The sequence below is a fragment of the Nerophis ophidion genome, linkage group LG01, assembly GCF_033978795.1.
Source record: "Nerophis ophidion isolate RoL-2023_Sa linkage group LG01, RoL_Noph_v1.0, whole genome shotgun sequence".
NCBI classification, from domain to species: Eukaryota; Metazoa; Chordata; class Actinopteri; order Syngnathiformes; family Syngnathidae; genus Nerophis; species Nerophis ophidion.
The window spans coordinates 72430937-72452870 of NC_084611.1; the positions used below are offsets into that span (position 1 = coordinate 72430937).

Genomic DNA, 21934 nt, shown 5'->3' on the forward strand with positions numbered 1-21934 from the left:
TCTTCCACCTCCTGGGAGGTGAGGGGAGTAGTGAGCAGCAGCGGTGGCCGCGCTCGGGTATCATTTTGGTGATTTAACAGGATAGAGGGAAAGATGAATGCAGCAATGTACAGACACATCCTGGATGAAAACCAACACGTTCCATCCAACCTGATGGGGCTTGAGAGGTGCTGCCAAGAGCAATGGGTGAAACTTCCCAAAGATAGGTGTGCCAAGCTTCTGGCATCGTATTCAAAAATGTTTTGCCAAAGGTTGATCAACAAAGTATTGAGCAAAGGCTGTGAATACTTATGTGCATGTGATTTTTTTTTTTTTTTTAAATTCATTTGCTACAAAAAAGGACACAACATTTTGTCTTCATGGGGTATTGTGTGTAGAATTTTGAGGACCAAAATGAACGTACAACATGTTGGAATGAAGCTGTAATGCAACAAAATATGGAAGTGAAGCGTTGTAAATACTTTCTGGATGCACTATAACTGGTGATTTGGAGTCGTTATTATTAATAAATGGTCAACTGCAGTGTATGACATTGTCAAAACAAACATGACAAAGTGACATCTTTGACATTGATTTAATAATTCAAGCTTACATACATTTATTTCACTAAGCAAGGAAAACAACAATGCATGAAATGATAAGATACAATTCCATATTTGTGGTGTAACATGTCATATTGAACAGGACAGAGAACAAACAAGACCAAAAAAAAATGTAATGAAGGACATAGGAAACTGATTCAATGAAAGTCGGAAAATAAAAACTCTATAATAATACATTTTGCACACCAAAACAACAAATAATTTACAACACTGTGTTATGAAGTCCTATGGATGTGACTACTTTCCACACTGGGAAAACTATGTTGAACAATAAAAATAGATGAATAGAACATAAATACATAAAAAACAAAATTCCGCCAAATTTTATGTGACTATAATAAAAGGACAATGTGTAATATTAAAAACTTACAATACGAGGTTTCAAATCATTTGGCTTGTACACGCCATCGCCACGGCAACTGTAAATCCCTTTCATATTGGTGGTCCAGCTGTTGTTGTTGTGATGCAAATGTCACCGCTTATATTTGTGCGCAGTGCTTGCGTACGCACTAAAATGACCAGACAATGTTTACTTTGTAACATGATGTTATAAAACTTTTTCTGAGTTTTACTTTTACAATGTTTCGAAATTACAAAAGTATTATTTTTTTAATACAACTGTCACACAACATTACTACACTTCAACAGGTAGTCTAACGAGAAATATAGTGTAATAAAAACAACACAAACAAAAAATAATAAACATAAACACTTTACCTCTTAAATCATTATGGTGAACCAGCCAGGACACCGCTGTTGTTGTGATACAAATGTCACCGCTTATTTTTGTGTGCAGTGCCTGTGTATGCACTAAAATGAACAGACAATGTTTATTTCATAACATTGTTATAAAACGGCTACTGAGCTTCAATGTTTGGAAATTCCAAAAACTATAAAAAAATTAAATAAATAAAAACACTGGAATCAATATGAGTCAATCACCTCCACTTGAAAAACCTAGCACCTCAGGAAAAAAATAACAGTTAAAAAAAAGTCACCAAATGAAAGCCTTAAACGGCATTTTACATATGATTTCTACAGGCATTAAAAAACTTCATAGATTGCAATTGGCAACAAAAAGACAACAAAACAAACCACCCAACCCAGTTCTTTAAAATTGTCTTTCGGTAAATTTCCAAAAACTGCACTTTTACAATTACAATAGTGCCGGTGAAAAATATATTAATGTCGTTAGTAAGGGGGACTTGCATTGTTGTAATTATATCTTATATAATTGAATTATTTGGCCGCAGTTGATGCTTACAATTTTGTCTGTATAATCAATCCTTTTGACTTGATATAATAACGATCTACAGTCGGACATGAGTTTGAGTTTATTTGGGACATGCATGCATACAACATGATACATCACAATTTCCAGTTTCTCTATTCAACATGTTCGAAAAGGAGTAGGAAGAAGCAGAGCTTATTTAATCATACCCCTTTTCCTCTACATCATGGGTGTCAAACCCTGGCCCGCCGTGTAATTTAATTTGGCCCTTGAGGCAATATCAAATTAATATTAGTGCTGGCCCGCCGGTATTATACAGTGGCGGTGCCGGTGTAACACCGCATTCACCGCTAATACTCATACTTGCCCACCCTCCAAATATTCCCGGTAGACTCCCGGGGCAACCACACTCCCGAATTTCTACTGATTTCCACCCGGACAACAATATCGGGGGTCGTTCCTTAAAGGCACTGCCTTAAAGCATTCTCTACAACCTGTCGTCACGTCCGCTTTTACGCCATTCAATCAGTGTGCCGGCCTAGTCACATAATATATGCGGCTTTTAAACACACACATGAGTGAATGCAAAGCATACTTGGTCAAGAACCATACAGGTCACACTGAGGGTGGCCGTATAAACAACTTTAACACTGTTAAAAATATGCGCCACACTGTCAACCCACACCAAACAAGAATGACAAACACATTTCGGGAGAACATCCGCACCGAAAGACAACATAAACACAACAAAATAAATACCCAGAAGCCCTTGCAGCACTAACTCTTCCGGGATGCTACAATATACACCCTACGCTACCACCACTATTAAGATTTTGCACTATTAAGTTATATAAGGGGGCTTCACGGTGGCAGAGGGGTTAGTGCGTCTGCCTCACAATACGAAGGTCCTGCAGTCCTGGGTTCAAATCCAGGCTCGGGATCTTTCTGTGTGGAGTTTGCATGTTCTCCCCGAGAATGCGTGGGTTCCCTCCGGGTACTCCGGCTTCCTCCCACTTCCAAAGACATGCACCTGGGGATAGGTTAATTGGCAACACTAAATTGGCCCTAGTGTGTGAATGTGAGTGTGAATGTTGTCTGTCTATCTGTGTTGGCTCTGCGATGAGGCGGCGACTTGTCCAGGGTGTACCCTGCCTTCTGCCCGATTGTAGCTGAGATAGGCGCCAGCGCCCCCCGCGACCCCGAAAGGGAATAAGCGGTAGAAAATGGATGGATGGAAGTTATATAAGCCTTGCTTGTTCCATATTCAGTGTTAAAGCAAATCAGTGTAGCAAACTGAGCAATAATTAACGTTTGCAGTTTCTCTTGCTACTTCAAGGCTTGAATGTTTGATTCATTCATTAGTTATTTTATTTTCAAATGTATTTTTAGCTTGTAAAAAAGTTTGTTTTGATATTCACCTCAGAAGGTTGCAAATAGAAAAGAGGCATTCATTTTTTTATTTACATTTTATTTTATATGCCATTGATATTTTTTAATTATTTTTATTTGAAATATTATTTTACATGTCACTATAAAGTTATATAAGCTTTGCTTGTTCAATATTCAATGCAAAACTTGTTTGGGTCCCTATTAAAAGGTTAATTTGTTCAACCTTGGCCCGCGGCTTTGTTCAGTTTTAATTTTTGGCCCACTCTGTATTTGAGTTTGACACCCCTGCTCTACATAGCAATTGCTAAAGCTTTTGTTCACTTCCTGTTCTCAATGTATTCACAATATATTCCATATGTAATAACAATAAAATAAATAAATAATAATTGGTGAAGTTAGTTATATTTCATATGGTGAGATGAGTAAGATTATCTAGAAAATGAATGGATGTATGAAATAAATTCAGAATTTTTATCATGGTTCTTCTTCTTTGAACTTTGTAAACACTTTTAAGTTTGAAGAGTTTCCTGAAGTGGATCATATTAGTACAGTACATTATTTGATTTCTTTGCTTAATCCATTCTATAGTTTATTTCCACATACTGATAAACGGAAGGTCTTAAGTGTTGTACATTTGTTTTAGATTGCATTAAAAAAGGAATTAAAAAGCATCGAATCAACCTTACTGATACCTGCAGAAACTATGGAATCTCATAAAATATATTGGGGGGCGGATGCCTGATACTCTCTGCAATTGAGTAAATAAACATTGCTGTACATTACTTTAAAGCAGCTAAGAGTGGTGCTAAAGTAGATGACTTCAGTCCCCCAAAATGCTGGCAGTAGACGACAGGAAATGCCTCGGTTTGGCAAAACAAGACGTAACAAGCTGATTTTGTTGAGATATGATCCGTGACAAATCATATTTCCTATCTTTCTCAACACGTGCTTTATCTCAAAAAAAATGTCTAAATGTATAACCAAATACAAATTGGTCAGCTGCTTCAAATCCGAATCACAGGATGACGGGATAGTAATGTGATGCAGCAAGAGAAACATGAAGGCAGGGACACTGACCGCCAAAAGGTAACATCTCCCACCTTAGCGCACCCTCCCTCGAAGAAGACCTATTTGTCATTTTTATTGTCCGCGTCTCATTCGAGACCAAAATTCAATCAGAGCTCCCAGCGGCTGAGTGCGAGTCTCAAGCGGCTCTATAAATCAAGCGGTTATTTTCGCATTGTAAGTGCTCACTTGGTTACGTTTGGGTGTAAGGTTGCAAATGGTGGGTGTCATTGATACACAGGCGGGGTGTCAAGGCGGCTTGAAAAGCCAGATGGAAAGGAGACGCCGCAGATTATGCACACAGCTTTTTATTTTTATTGTCATTCAGTCGTGAGGGCAGAGTATTGCAAAATAGGAGCATGTGAAATGTTTTGTATTGCTCTTTTCATTTTTCAAAAGAGGCCTTTAGGTGATTCATGAGTTTGGTTGCTATGGATGTTGGAGGAGGGCGCTAATTACCTGATAAGTACACTTTATTTCCATCATCACAGCCTGAGCTCTATCTATGTTTTATGATTAGAAATCAACTCACACCTTGCCAAGGCTCTGCATGCGTTTGGAATGATGAAAGGCAACAGGCTGTTTCACTATGCAGCTCACACAGAACTGATTCATAACTACAATATGTAGAACTGTAATAATAATTCATAGGACTGTGTTGTATTACAACTGAAAGTCAACAATTCAACACTTTTGGACCCACAAACTATATTACTGTAGTTAATGTGGTTAACTACAGTAATGTAGTTAACTACATCACTGTAGTTAACTACTGTAATGTAGTTACTGTAGTTAACTATGGTAATGTAGTTACTGTAGTTAACTACATTACTGTAGTTAACTATAGTAATGTAGGTACTGTAGTTACCTACATTACTGTAGTTAACTACAGTACTTTAGTTAGCAACAATAACTACAGTGACATAGTTACTGTAGTTAACTACATTAATGTAGTTAACTACAGTAATGTAGTTAACTACAGTACCAACATAACCATAGTTAACTACAGTAACTACATTAGTATAGTTAACTACAGTAACTACATTACAGTAGATACCTGCAGTGATGTAGTTAACTACATTACTGTAGTTAACTACATTAACTACAGTAATGTGCTGTAGTTAACTACATTAACTACAGTAATGTAGTTAACTACATCACTGTAGGTAACAACTGTAATGTTGTTACTGTAGTTAACTATAGTAATGTAGTTACTGTAGTTTACTACATTACTGTAGTTAACTATAGTAATGTAGTTACTGTAGTTAACTACATTACTGTAGTTAACTACATTACTGTAGTTAACTATAGTAATGTAGGTACTGTAGTTACCTACATTACTGTAGTTAACTACAGTAATGTAGTTACTGTAGTTAACAACAATAACTACAGTGACATAGTTACTGTAGTTAACTACATTACTGTAGTTAACTATAGTAATGTAGTTAACTACAGTACCTACATAACTATAGTTAACTACAGTAACTACATTACTATAGTTAACTACAGTAACTACATTACAGTAGTTACCTACAGTGATGTAGTTTACATTGCTGTAGTTAACTACATTAACTACAGTAATGTGCTGTAGTTAACTACATTAACTACAGTAATGTAGTTAACTACATCACTGTAGGTAACAACTGTAGTGTAGTTACTGTAGTTAACTATGGTAATGTAGTTACTGTAGTTTACTACATTACTGTAGTTAACTATGGTAATGTAGTTACTGTAGTTTACTACATTACTGTAGTTAACTATAGTAATGTAGTTACTGTAGTTAACTACATTACTGTAGTTAACTACAGCAATGTAGTTAACTACAGTAACTACATCAACTACATCAGTAGTTAACTATAGTAACTACATTAACTGTAGTTACTACATTACTGTAGTAATTTTGTAAATACATTACTACAGTAATGTAGTTAACTTCATTAACTAGTTCATTAACTAGTTAACTACAGTTAATGTAGTTAACTGTACACTTAACTGTATATTAACAGCTACATTACATGTAACTAATGTAGTTACATTAGTTAATGTAATGTAACTACATTACATGTAACTAATGTAGTTACATTAGTTAATGTAATGTAACTACATTACATGTAACTAATGTAGTTACATTACATTAGTTAATGTAATGTAACTACATTAACTAATGTAGTTAGTTTTGTAACTATTGTAATGTTAGATAACTAAAATGTTGAAAATGTTAAAATTTTTCATGTTAACATTAAAAATGTTAACATTTTTTATTTTAAAATGTTAACATTAACTACTGTTAACATTTTCCACATCTGTGCCCATACAGTATGGGACGGATGTGGGGGAAAAAAAATGTTTCCCCATCCGTCCCATAGTCCTTACACTGGCATTAATGGCGCAGTCGATGTCACATTGCAACATTTCTGACTCCCGTAAGAGTAAAAATTAATTAATCCCTGAAAATTATACATACAAAAAAAATTTGAATTAATTCGAACACTAAAGGTAAAATGTTGCAAAAGTTAGTAAAGTCATGAATGCACCTCACTTAGTATATCCCTTAAAGCAGGGGTGTCAAACTCATTTTAGATGGGGGGCCACATGGAGAAAAATATTTTCCCAAGTGGGCCGAACTGGTAAAATCACGGCACGATAACTTAAAGATAAAGACAACTTCAGATTGTTTTCTTTGTTTAAAAATAGCACAAGCACATTCTGAAAATGTACAAATCATTATGCTGTCGTTGTTTTTTACACTTACATGTTGCATGCAATCTTTATTTGTCGTTCTTTATGTTTTCTGTATAAATGATAATGTTCATCAGTTAACTCATTGGTGGTAATTTTCAATATATCAAGATTTAAAAAATTATATCAAAATCAAATTACAGTATGTTGTTTATGTAGTTTGAACATTTTCCTTGACTGATGCACTAACATCATGTGGTTTATTTTGTACATATGTAGCATCATCTACAAAGATACAAAGAATTTCTAATGCGACATCCAGTGGACACATTTAGAACAGCTGTTTTTTTTCATTCAAAAATGTCAAGTTGATTTTTGTACTTAGTATACCCGGATAAAACCTGTTCGCGGGCCGTACGTTTGACACCCCTGCCTTAAAATAAGAGGTTAAACAATGTTAATAGTCTAACGTAAAAACGTACATATTGTCACGCAGGTAGATACAATTACAATTATTGATGAGATTTTTAAAAAATTAATATCGTCACACAAGTGTAAAAATAAACTGTTAATAATGAAATGTGGAAAAAAAAAAAAAAAAAAAAAAGAAGTTGAACACTGTTGATAATGAAACGTAAAAACATTTGTATTGTCACAAGTGTAAAAAGAAGCTAAACACAATTATTAGCAATGCCGTAACTACCATTGAGGACAATGAGGTCCTCAGATTTTTTTTTTAAGTGACAAAAAGAAGATAATATGACTGAAGGAGAACATACTTTATGTCGGACATTGTGTTTGCTGTACATCACCATGCGGTAGCTCATCTTCTCTCAATATACGATCTTTGGTCATGCACAGCTACAGCTTCAACTACGAAGCGCAATGAAGTCCACTTTTACTCCAATCCGAAATTTGCTGTCAACTTAACGTAAACAATAAATGATACTGACGTCACTAATGTTGGTTTCACCTGAATGAAATTGATGTGAAACGCTGTCGGTATAATTATGTTGTCATGTCAGTCAAGCCCTAAACGCAGAACAGGTACCCGGTTTCGTGTGAAGAAGCACATGTCAAATGTAAATTATTTAATGACAAGGTGCTCCGTTCACGTCATGCTCTGTCACAATAAGAATATGGGAAAAGATAGTGGCTTTCGTGGTCTGCGTCATCAGTACTTATGTTTCAAAGCAGAAGGTAATTTGTCGGAGTTGAAATTGTAGCGAGGTTTTTAAATTAAATTTGAATGATGTTAAAATTGTTTAATACACTAAACTTCAGAATGTTGCTAAAAAAAATGTTGTGAAATCATGCTGATTGTGAAATATGTTAGATAATATAATTGTGTTGCTCAAGGTAATATCATTTATGTGCTACTGGGATACACCAATTTTTGACCTCGGTATTTGTCAAATCCAAGTTACGGCCCTGGTTGACAGCGTAAGTGTAAAAAGAAATTAAACACTGTCGATAGTAAAATATAAAAACATTCATATTGTTATACAAGCCTCAAAAGAAGTTAAACATTGTTAATAATTAAGCACAAAAACATTCACATTGACACACAAGTGTAAAAAAAAGTTAAACATTGTTAAAACAAACCTGTATACATTGTTATTAAATAAACACAAAAACATTCATACATTACTAATAAAACATATAAACATTCATACATTGTCAACCAAAAACAAAAACATTCACATTGTCACACAACTTTAAAAATAAGTTAAACATTGTTAATAATTAAGCACAATACATTTATATTGTTACACAAGTGTAAAAAATGTTAAGTATTAATGATAACACAAAACATTGATACATTGTTATTAATAAACTATAAAAAGGTTCACAAATTGTTATTAATAAAACATAAAAACTAAGTTAAACATTAATAATTAAGCATAATGCATTCATTGTTACACGAGTGTAAACATAAGTTAAACAGTGTTAATAATTAAGCATAACACATTCATATTGTTACACAAGTGTAAAAAAGGTTAAACATTAATAACACAAAAACATTTGTACATTGTTATTAATAAACTATAAAACATTCATACATTGTTGTTAATAAAACATAAAAATAAGTTAAACATTGTTAATAATCAAGCATAACACATTCATATTGTTACACAAGTGTACCAAGGTTAAACATTAATAATAACTCAAAAACATTCATACATTGTTATCAATACACAATAAAACATTCATACCTCGTTATTAATAAAACAAAAATAAGTTAAACATTGTTAATAATTAAGCATAACATTCATTGTTACACAAGTGTAAACATAAGTTAAACAGTGTTAATAATGAAGCATAACACATTCATATTTTTACACAAGTGTAAAAAAGGTTAAACATTAATAACACAAAAACATTTGTACATTGTTATTAATAAACTATAAAACATTCATAAATTGTTATTAATAAAACATAAAAATCAGTTAAACACTGAATAATTAAGCATAATGCATTCATTGTTACACACATGCAAAAACATAAGTTAAACAGTGTTAATAATTAAGATAACACATTCATATTGTTACACAGGTGTAAAAAAGGCTAAACATTAATAATAACACAAAAACATTCATACATTGTTATTAATAAACTATAAAACATTCATACATTGTTATTAATACAACATAAAAATAAGTTAACATTAATTAAGCATGATACATTCATATTGTTACACAAATGTAAAAAAGGTTAAACATTAATAACACAAAACATTCATACATTGTTATTAATAAACTATAAAAGGGTTCATAAATTGGTATTAATAAAACGTAAAAAATAAGTTAAACATTGTTAATAATTAAGCATAATACATTCATTGTTACACAAGTGTAAAAAAAATTCATAATAACTAAAAAACATTCGTACATTGTTATTAATAATCTATAAAACATTCATACATTGTTATTAATAAAACATAAAAATAAGTTAAACATTGTTAATAATCAAGCATAATGCATTCATTGTTACACAAGTGTAAACATAACTTTAACAGTGTTAATAATTAAGCATAACAAATTCATATTGTTACACAAGTGTAAAAAAGGTTAAACATTAATAACACAAAAACATTCGTACATTGTTATTAAAAAACTGTACAACATTCATAAATTGTTAATAATAAAACATAAAAAGTAAGTAAACATTAATTAAGCATAATACATTCATATTGTTACACAAGTGTAAACATAAGTTAAACAGTGTTAACAATAACACAAAAACATTCATAAATTGTAATTAATAAAACATAAAAACATCCATATTGTAAAAAGAAGTTAATCATTGTTAATGATAATACACAAAACATCCATATTGTCAAACAAGTTTACAAATAATTTAAACATTGTAATAATAACACAAAACATTCTTATTGTCAAACAAGCGTAAGACAAAGTTAAACAGTGTTATTAGTGAAAGGTAAATAAAACAGTAATGACGAGGCTTGGCGTAAAAGTCGGTCACGTCGTGAATGCACCTCACCATTTTCACATTTTCACTTGTCACAAAAATAACATAACCACTGAAAAGAAAACATCAAATTAATAAAACGTGTCAGTCTTCTAAATGTCGGAAGCAAAAAAAAAAAGATAGCCACTGTTATTTAAACAGCTACAGACAACGCGTGTGTTGTTGTTGGACTTCTCTTCTTGTGCACTTCTTCTCTTGAAAACACATGTTGAGGTTCATTTTGGAGACTAAAAAGCCAAAGAAAAAGCAAAACCAGTCAGCACTTTGATGAATTGTGGTGTCAGTCTCTTAAAGTTTTACGCATAACGTGTGTTTTTCCCCCCAAAAAATGTATTCCACTTACGAAGTGTCGGACCTTAGGAGGCTCTAGAAGGTTCTCCGGTATCTGATGACGAGCACCATGAAGTATGACATCATTGCATAACGCAGCCATCCTGTCAACATGAATACATAGCATGGAATTATATTTGAATATTTGGCAAGCACATGAATTTGGGAAGAAGAGAAAAAAAAGGTTGATCCTGGAGTCAAATGTTGTTGTTCTTATGCTCCAGGAATGAGACGGAGCTTCCAAGAAGGCACACGGCTTCCCTTCTAGCTGTCACGCTGTGGCTATCGTCTAACACTTGGAAGCTGCCAAGTCCACTTCAGGTCGTACAATTCAGAATTAAAATGCCAAAAAAATAACTTTGATACTCATGCATAGGGTCATGCGCTTTTGCTTTTTCTTTGGCTTTTTTGCCACGCGGCAAAAAAACCCTCAAGCGCAGAAGGTAACATGTAAAGTTGGCTGTACTCCAGTATCACCGTGGACGTCATCATTAGTTTCGTGTGGAGTAAAATTACTGCCAAAACTCCACAAACTCCAAAAAATGTTTCACAAACTCAAAATGTCTCCTTTCTCTTCTTCTTCTTCGTTGACGGCAGTAGTTCCGTCAGCCTTAAAGTGATTCAGGAGCGCCACCTGCCGTGGAAGAGTGCCAACTACGCTTCCTGTGCGTGAGAAACAAAAATTGCGAAAAATCCATGCCAAAAGAAGAAAATTGTTTTTCTACTCAAAAAAACTTTAGTGTGTTTGTGAAACATTTTTTTGCATGTGTCAATCATTTCTTTTTTTTTTTTATTAATCAATCCAACAAAATAATACCATAATTGTTACGTTTGTTGTGTCGAGAATTGAACACAGCAAAAGGTATGAACTAATGATTTATTTAACAAACGGTGCTAGAGAACAAAAATACTAGAGCTAAGAAAAGGCAAACAAAAGACGCTAGCATGAAAGCTACGATAAACAAATAGTAAACTAAACTGGCACATAGGCACACAAAGGGGAAAACAAAACATTTAGCATGAGAGCTAAAAATTAATAAAATTGCGCAGCGTGAGAGCTCGCGAGAATAATACAGAAATTGCATGTAAGCAAAAGTGCAAAGAAGACGTACCGTTGTGTATGAACAAATTTGGATTCCAGACTGAACAACAAAATATGCAGGCTTATATAAGGCAGGTGATTAGTGAGGACAGGTGTGCAGGGCCGTGAGTAACAGCTGAAACTGATAAGCTACCAAGGTGACCGACTAAACAGGAAATAATAGGATCAGACGGAGAGTGAAAATAAAAATGGAACAATAAACAACAATATGTGGAGGATCCAAAAAGCGGATCTCAACAATAATAATACAATTCTAAAACCAAACCCGGCCCATCAACATTCAAAATACCAATCAACAGAGCGAATGAGAAAACACACAAACATGACACAAACAATCCAAAAGTAGACATATTTTTTTTTCGAGTTTGTGAAACATTTTTCAGTTTGTGGAACATATTTTTGAGTTTGCTGAGTTTTTCCAGTAATTTCGCTCCGTAGTTTTGTTGTTGTTTTTTTACACTGAGCAAGGCGTAACTTCTTTTTACAGATATGTGACAACGATACTTGCCAAGACTCCATATTTTACCGGGAGACTCACAAATTTCAGTGCCTTTCCCGATAGTTTACCGGGGCAACCATTCTCCCGATTTTCACCCGGAAAACAATACTGGGGGCATGCCTTTAAAGGCACTGCCTTTTGCGTCCTCTACAACCTGTCGTCATGTCCACTTTTCCCCCATACAAACAGCGTGCCCGCCTAGTCAAATAATATATGCGGCTTTTACCCACACAGAAGTGAATGCATTGCATACTGGATCAACAGCAAATATAAGTCATATTGAGGGTGGCCATATAAACAACTTTAACACTGTTACCAATATGCGCCACACTGTGAACCCACACCAAACAAGAATGACAAACACATTTTGGAAGAACATCCACACTGTAACACAACATAAACCCAACAGAACAAATACCCAGAATCCCTTGCAGCACTAACCATTTCCCGAATTCGGAGGTCTCAAGGTTGGCGAGTATGGTGACAAATAAGAGTTCTAGAATGAGATGCATAGAACATCATTTAAGCTACATTGCAGCATTGTATCGACATTGCATGTAGGTGGTGGGTGGAGCTGTGGATGGTGGCCTGAGATTTGAACATATGTGGAAAGTGTAGCTCTGGAGTGCTGGGCAGACTGGGCTGGATCACCTGGACAAAGACAGGCTTGATGAGCTACAATCTTGCATAGGGCTTATGCAGGGTGGGACGACGCAAATAATATGACACAGACTGTTGTCAGCAGGCTGCTTAGTGGGGATTGACAGAATTGTCACCAAAGTTAAAATATAATTTAAAAAAAAACACACCAGTCAATTGAATTTGTTTTAACTAGCCTTTTAAGTTATCCAGCAACTATAAAATGATATTGCTGAATCAACAAAAAGTCAATCCATCCATCCATGTAGCAACCCACAAAAAAGTCCAATATTTTTATTTTTGACATGTTGACAAGCATACGTTCATGATGGTTCTGCTGGGCAATTGCCTCTTTTCTCACTGTGTCAGTTTGCACTGTGCTAAATAAAGACGCAAACTCGAGCTCGCAGTTGAGTTTTATTCTTGGTAAATCAAACAGCGTGTGCAGGATGAATAATTATATGTGCATCTTCTCCTCTGACGCTCAGCATGTGGTTGTATGTATACACCAGGGGTCACCAACCTTTTTGAAACCAAGAGCTACTTCTTGGGTACTGATTAATGCAAAGGGCTACCAGTTTGACACACACTTAAAAAAAATTGCCAAAAATAGCCAATTTGCTCAATTTACCTTTAATAAATAAATAAATATATATATATATATATATATATATATATATATATATATATATATATATATATATATATATATTAAAAAATAGGTATTTCTGTCTGTCATTCCGTTGTACATTTTTTTTGCTTTTACGGAAGGTTTTTTGTAGAGAATAAATGATGAAAAAAACACTTAATTGAACGGTTTAAAAGAGGAGAAAACAGGAAAAAAATTAAAATAAATTTTTTAAACATAGTTTATCTTCAATTTTGACTCTTTAAAATTCAAAATTCAACCGAAAAAAAGAAGAGAAAAACTAGCTAATTTTGAATCTTTTTGAAAAAAATTTAAAAATAATTTATGGAACATCATTAGTAATTTTTCCTGATCAAGATTCATTTTAGAATTTTGATGACATGTTTTAAATAGGTTAAAATCCAATCTGCACTTTGTTAGAATACATAACAAATTGGACCAAGCTATATTTCGAACAAAGAAAAATCATTATTTCTTCTAGATTTTCAAGAACAAAAATTTTAAAAGAAATTCAAAAGACTTTGAAATAAGATTTAAATTTGATCGTAAAGATTTTCTAGATTTGCCAGAATAATTATTTAGAATTTTAATCATAATAAGCTTGAAGAAATATTTCACAAATATTCTTCGTCGAAAAAACAGAAGCTAAAATGAAGAATTAAATTAAAATGTATTTATTATTCTTTACAATAAAAAAAGTAAAAAATACTTGAACATTGATTTAAATTGTCCGGAAATAAGAGGAAAGAATTTAAAAGGCTGAAAAGGTATATGTGTTTAAAAATCCTAAAATCATTTTTAAGGTTGTATTTTTTCTGTAAAATTGTCTTTCTGAAAGTTATACGAAGCAAAGTAAAAAAATAAAGGAATTTATTTAAACAAGTGAAGACCAAGTCTTTAAAAAATGTTCTTGGATTTTCAAATTCTATTTGAGTTTTCTCTCTCTTAGAATTAAAAATGTCGAGCAAAGCGAGACCAGCTTGCTATTAAATAAATACAATTTTAAAAATAGAGACAGCTCACTGGTAAGTGCTGCTATTGGAGCTACTTTTAGAACAGGCCAGTGGGCGACTCATCTGGTCCTTACGCGCTACCTGGTGCCCGCGGGCACTCAGTATTCTTCTTCCTCCAAACACGACGAGTTAGGTTTATACCAAAAAGTTCTATTTTGGTTTCATGTGACCACATGACATTCTCCCAATCCTCTGCTGTATCATCCATTTATCCATTTTGTTATAAACTCAACTCGTCGTGGTTGGAGGAAGAAGAATACTGATTTGCATCCCAAGAACACCACACCTACTGTGAAGCATGGGGGTGGAAACATCATGCTTTGGGGCTGTTTTTCTGCTAAGGGGACAGGACGATTGATCCGTGTTAAAGAAAGAATGAATGGGACCATGTATCGTGAGATTTTGAGCCAAAACCTCCTTCCATCAGTGAGAGCTTAGAATGGTTGACCAAATACTTATTTTCCCCCTTAATTTACAAATAAATTCTTTAAAATTCCTACAATGTGAATTCCTAGATTTTTTTTTCACATTCTGTCTCTCACAGTTGAAGTGTACCTATGATGAAAATTACAGACCTCTGTCATCATTTTAAGTGGGAGAACTTGCACAATCGGTGGCTGACTAAATACTTTTTTGCCCCACTGTAAATTACTTCCGTAAAGTAAAATAAAAGTCCAACCTATCGGCACGTCCCTAGTTAAAAGCGTACTTAACTACTCGTGAGCCAGATGTGGAAGAATCAACAGCGGAAAGCCATGAAGATAAGGGACAAGACGAGACGCTGGCTAGTTAGCTGGCGGGGCTAGCATGCTTTACTAGTAGATAAAGCCGCCGTGCGCCCAGATCGAGCCGTGCAGCCACGGATTTGGGTGTGATTCCGAGATGGATGGAATAGTCTTGATGACATCAATAACGATGTCGTTTTTGGTTATCGCCGTGTGGCTTTCTTTCAGTTTGGAATCAACAACAGAGAATTGCTTATTTGTCAGCCAATGGGAGCTTAACGGAGGGAATGCGGAGCTGTGATTGGCTGGCGGAGACCGGAGATGACGTATCACCCGTTCTATTTTTGTACGATTTTTGCGGGAAGCCAAGTGAGGCGTTCACGACCACTGTCTCGCCCATCACCATTTACAGTAGGTGTGTGATTAAACCAAATAGTAACCAAAATGCAAAAAGACAATAACGTATTTTAATAATGTGTTTTCATAACCATCCATCCATCCATTTTCTACCACTTATTCCAGGGGTAGGGAACTTATGGCTGGTGAGCCAGATGTGGCTCTTTTGATGACTGCATCTGGCTCTCGGATAAATGTAAGCTGACAACACGATAAGTAATGAATAATTCCACTTGTAATCACAGTGTTAAAAATAATGTTCAAAATATAAAACATTCTCATGCATTTTTATGTTCAAGAAGTTGCGTTAATGTTAAGAAGTAATTTATTTATTATTGGTTAGTGTGGGGCTTGCCCACCTGGGGGTTCTTTAGACCACCAAGCACCGACATATGAGCCTGTTTCAGGGCTACAATATTGTTTAATTTTTCAATAAGTCTCTCAGTTGCTTTCCAGCAATTGTCTTTTTCTCGTTCGTCCTCGCTCGCGCTCTGGCTCCTGCCCCAACCCCGTCTCTCCTCCTGGCTGCTGCTTATAAACAGAGCAACAGGTGACCGCAGACTTGTTGTTTGGCAACATTAAGACAAAGGTGTGAAAAGTACAAGAACACAACTGTCCCACTGCCACTGAATGTGATTACGTCAACTCCAAGACCGAGCAAAGCAGCAGCTAATGTTTTCCAAGAAGCTTAAATAACTTCCATTGACAGCCTTAATAGATGCAGGGGAGACGTTTGGGGGGTAAATAGGTTTTCCCTTTTTCCTTGTTTCGTAATCTCTTCAGAGCCAAGCTTGGCATAAAGGAACTGGAGGGCCTTGGAGTGAGCCATGGGGCTCCGTCGTAGCTGCAATGTTGCCTTGCCTTCTTTGTGTTTCTGCAACACGGACCCAAACTGCCCTCGCTGTGTGCGGGGAGCAACATGGCCACCTTTCCGTGCCAGTGAAGAGGTTGGAAGCATAAAAGAATGCCGGCTTGTTTCATGTTTGTTTGGCAAGCTTTGGCAGGACGGCATCTCGCTGCCAAAGCAAACACCCACTTTCATTTTTCTGACTCCACGCGCAAGCTCGTGACCACAGTATGTATCTGCAGCACATCTGCCAATCACCTCGCGGTTACAAAACACGGCGACGTTGGAGTTCAATTCCCTATGATATTGCGATGCAGAAAGAATGGGAGGTTGAGATGTGGCGACATGCATCGTCGAGCTCAGGGAGGGCGAGCACATCTCCACTCGGAGGTTCTGCATTTGTGGAATAGTTTCACACAATGCAAATGTGGCTCCAGTAAATATGAAGCGCAAACATAATCACGTAGACACACGGGACACCCGAGCGCACTGCTGATAGAACTGAACTGGTGCAGAAAAAGACACAATGGCCGAGAGCAGCCTGACATTCCTTTTAGGTTTGTGTGTGCACAGGGCCTGACGCCTGACTTACTACACATGTAGCTGAGGGTCATGTGACTTGTTTACGTGCACCACCTGGGCATGCTGTGTGGAGGTTTACACCAATCAAACCAGTTTTTTAAGCGGACAAATGCATATATTTTACATTTAGTGAATTCCTTATCCATTCATTATTAAAGAAAGTGTTTAAGTGTGAACTGTGGAGAGGTCCTCGGGAGGTGATCTTGTGATCACTTCCTGAGAATCCTTGATGCCGAGGAATATTCATCCATCATGCTATGGTCTGGATAGCCTGCTGATCCTGAGCCAGAGCGGGATGGATGGATATATATGTATATATACAATATCTGGGTATTTTTTCTAATAATGTCTATACTGTAAACCTTGACTTGTTAAAGTTCAAGTGCACTTTTCTCCTCAAGTGTGTATGTGAGTGTGTACAAGTGGATGTGTGCCTGTATGAAGGGTTTGCGTGAGCAAAGTATGACTGTCAAATGTGATTTTAACTGTATAATACAATAAAATATACTTGCAAAAAAAATAAAAAAATACTTCAAATTAAAATATTTGCAAGTAAAAAAAAAAATACAGTCGTCACATTACAATTCAAATGTGACCGCTTCACCACACTGCGGCTTTTTGTAACGCCCTAAAAAGTGTTAATGCTTTAAAGGCCTACTGAAACCCACTACTACCGACCACTCAGTCTGATAGTTTATATATCAATGATGAAATCTTAACATTGCAACACATGCCAATACGGCCTTTTTAGTTTACTAAATTGCCATTTTAAATTTCCCGCAAGTTTCTTGTTGAAAACGTCGCGGGATGATGACGCGTACGCTTGACGTCACGGACTGTCAGGAAATATTAGCGCTGCACCACTAGCGGCTAAAAGTCGTCTGCTTTAATCGCATAATTACACAGTATTCTGGACATCTGTGTTGCTGAATCTTTTGCAATTTGTTCATTTAATAATGGGGACTATAAAGAACAATGCTGTTGGTGGAAAGCGGTGGATTGCAGCTGTCTTTAGCACCGAGACACAGCCGGTATTTCTTTGTTTGTTGTGAAGCAGAGCGGTCAAGCGAACATGTTTTCTCTACGTCAACTAGCATGTTTTTGGATGGGAAAATTGTGATATATATCTTACCGGAGACATCACTGGATTATTCGTCGTCCTGCAGCAGCTGTCAAAAAAGGCAGCTGTGAGCTTGGCTCCTCGGCTTCTCTCTGAGACACTGTGTGTTCACCGCAGCCATCCGACCTCAAGGTATGTCTTTACAATCTTTACAATCTAACTAAAACACTAATAAAACAATAAGCAGATAAGGGATCTTCCAGAATTATCCTTGTAAATGTGTCTAATTACATCTGAAACGCTCACACTTCCGCCGCTTTTTTTTTCTTTTTTTTTTCGAGTCCTTCACTATCAATATCCTAATTCACAAATCTTTCATCCTCGCTCAAATTAAGGGGGAAATTGTCGCTTTCTCGGTCTGAATTGCTCTTACTGCTGGTGGCTCCCATCATAAACAATGTGAATATGTGTGGAGCCCTGCAACTCGTGACGTCACGCGCACATCGTCTGCTACTTCCGGTAATGGCAGGGCTTTTTTTATTAGCGACCAAAAATTGCGAACTTTATCGTCTATGTTCTCTACTAAATCCTTTCGGCAAAAATATGGCAATATTGCGAAATAATCAAGTATGACACATAGAATGGACCTGCTATCCCCGTTTAAATAAGAAAATCTAATTTCAGTAGGCCTTTAAGTATTGTACTTATTATGCATCAGCTTTTCGATTTTAACGGTCATCTTAGTTGTAGATTTCATTAACAACATTTGGAGGCGTTGAAATCACCACGTAAAATAGTTAATGCTAATCAGTTAGTAAGTGTCCGGAAGTCTCTTTAGCGTTGACTTGTTGAAGAGAGTGAAAAAAGAATTGCAATAGTCAACGTGGGGACAAAAAAGAACGGGTGAATGATCATTTCACTGCAGAAAATACTGCAGAACTGTACATAACATTGTAACTTTTTGATTGTATCAACTTTGCCAGCTTTGTCAGCTACAAAAGATGGGGGCTCTAAGCTTTTGAGAGTAATGTTCTCGTTTGTGACCGATAACATGGCAGACAGCACCGAAATAATTCACAAACAGTGCACCCCCGAATACTAAATCTAAAGTGTAGTAAACGTTTGGATATTTTAAAAAGAGTGGTCTGTTAGATAAAAGCATGGCCATTTGTAACCTTTGGAAAGTCACCATAAAGTAGCGATCTACCAACTGGCAAGACAGGAAGACTGATTTGAAAGACTTCCTGCCCCAACTTAGTCACAACTCTGCGAAGTAATCACAGCATCTACTACACTGTTCATTGTGCTAAAGATGAAAACCTAGCTGCACAGTAACTAGCAGAAAGGCACTTTGAAAAGTATGTGAGCTTCTACAATGACGCAGCTGTTTGGTTTACTTTGTGGCACTTAATTGTATCTTTCACTTGTGCTACTGAGGTGTTTAACACCGCTACTTGAGGCAGAGCTTGATTTCCTCTGTATTGTATGGTTGCTACCTGGACAAACAACAGTAAATACCTGGAAGCTTTTCCAAAAGTGTTTTGTTTACATCTTGTTTTTGCTAAGTTTATGGATTGCAATGCCTTGAAGTTAATGTTTTTTGTGTTTATTTGAAAAAATGAACACATGACACTGTTCGGACATGATACATGATCCATTTAATTTACCTTTCACCATGCAAAGCTTCCATCTGTTTTAAAAAGCTTTGCAGGGTTTCCCACAGCGCTTTGTTGCTAATGCGGCCGCCTTAACAACAAAGAGCCGCCGCCTAAGCTTAACAAGATTCTCCGCTTCGTTTCTGCCTCTGTCTCTGTCAGTACTCTCTGCAGCACCCAGCATTGTCCTACCCAACGAACCATCTGATTGGTTACACAAAGAGCGGTATCAGCGAATCAGCAGTGCGTATTCAGAGCGCATGAAGTTAGTACTCCAGAGTCGTGATGAGCAGATAGGTGTTTAGCAGGTAAGGATCAGGCAGCGGACTCTCCCCAAATTATAATAAACACCTTCCCGTCAGCTACTAGTAACATCACTATTCGCTCGTTGACGTTCTAGAAACATAATCGGCAGCTCAGCTCGCTCGCAGTCCTGGAGGTGAAGGCTAATTAGGTTTTAGCGTAACATTTGCTCAGTTTGCAATGTGTGTGTGTGTGTGTGTGTGTGTGTGTGTGTGTGTGTGTGTGTGTGTGTGTGTGTGTGTGTGTTACGGACAGCAAAGCTCTGTCTGTCTGTTATTTCACTTTACCTTTTTTTGTGTTGATTGAGCTGTGTTAAAGCAGCAAAAAACAACATTATGTTACATGAAGAGCTTCCTGAAGCTGTCTCTGATAGTTGATATAATAATGTAACTGCATCATAAAACCTACATTAACTCCATGGTGTTCAGGGATAAATAGTCTCTCCTATTGCTATTGTACTATTTTTTCGGCTATAGTTACATTAATCATTATTAATGTAGCAACCTAGTTTTGAATGGCAGGGTCCCTGCTATCACATGTTGATAAAAATATAACATTTACATAATAAATATAAACTACAGGCTTCCCAAATGCTGTAATAAATTAAGCATGATGAGTTGAACATATGTCAGCATGTGGCATAATGATGACATATTTAGTATCTCAGGTAACTAGGACTGTTTTGTTTTTATTTTATGCAAAAAATATCGAGATGTATATAGCCATTCAGCTAATGGAGCAGAAAACACAACCAAAAATTTTAGGCTTCTTCACGCGACGAAGCCGGCCTACTTCACCACAGTCTGTAGTCTATTGCCCACCAGGCTATTTGGTGGCAGTAACGAGGTGGAAACGTGATGGCGACAGGTCGAGTTACACCGATCCATACACCCATCCATGCCCTTCCCCCGTCTGTCCGCCAGAGAGATACCACCTTAACTAACACATTTTCTGGGGGAAACACTGCATTGTTAGTGTATTGTATCGTAACTCATGTATCTAGATTTATATCTAATCGCCATTTAAGGTAGAGATGCACCCCTTTATTAGCTATATAATATTTGATTTATAATGATTTCTAAATCCTGGAAATTCATTTATTGTAGTCTTGTCCGGAACCAACTAACGGCGATAAATGAGGGACGGCTGTACTTTTTATTCACTCTGCTTTTTCTTTCTGAAAATAGAGAAAACCTATTTCATTCACCCCAAGTGGATAATCATTTTTAATTACGTAACAATTAAAGCAGAAAATACTGCATGACTGTACATAACATGTGTATTAGTTCTGCAGATAACATAAACCAAATTATTAGAGACAAGTCTCAGTGTGATGCAGTACAGTTACATACCACTTCAAAAAATGATCGCATTGTTAAATTAATACAATACAGACTGAAGTTTTGTCCCAATACCAACATTTTGGTACCAGTACCAAAATGTATTTCGATACTTTTCGGTACTTAATAAAGGGGACCACAAACAATTGCGATATTGGCTTTATTTTTAACAAAAAGTCTTATGATACATTAAACATATGTTTCTTATTGCATGTTTGTCCTTAAATAAAATAGTGAACATACAAGACAACTTGTCTTTTAGTAGTAAGTAAACAGACAATGACTGCTAATTTAGCTGTTGACGTATGCAGTAACATATTGTGTCTTTTCTATTCT

General features: G+C 35.9%; 2 long non-coding RNA genes across 2 annotated transcripts in view; one reads left to right on the plus strand and one right to left on the minus strand.

Moving 5' to 3' along the window:
- The window catches only part of LOC133559084 (uncharacterized), a 44701-nt gene that overhangs the window by 3559 nt on the left and 19208 nt on the right, over positions 1–21934 (plus strand). The window lies entirely within an intron of this gene.
- The window catches only part of LOC133559079 (uncharacterized), a 43922-nt gene continuing 22546 nt past the window's right edge, over positions 559–21934 (minus strand). The window contains exons 2-3 of the long non-coding RNA XR_009808088.1: positions 10802–10892; positions 559–10685 (exon numbers count right to left, since the gene is read on the minus strand). This is a non-coding gene — a long non-coding RNA (uncharacterized LOC133559079). The remainder of the gene's footprint in view (positions 10686–10801; positions 10893–21934) is intronic.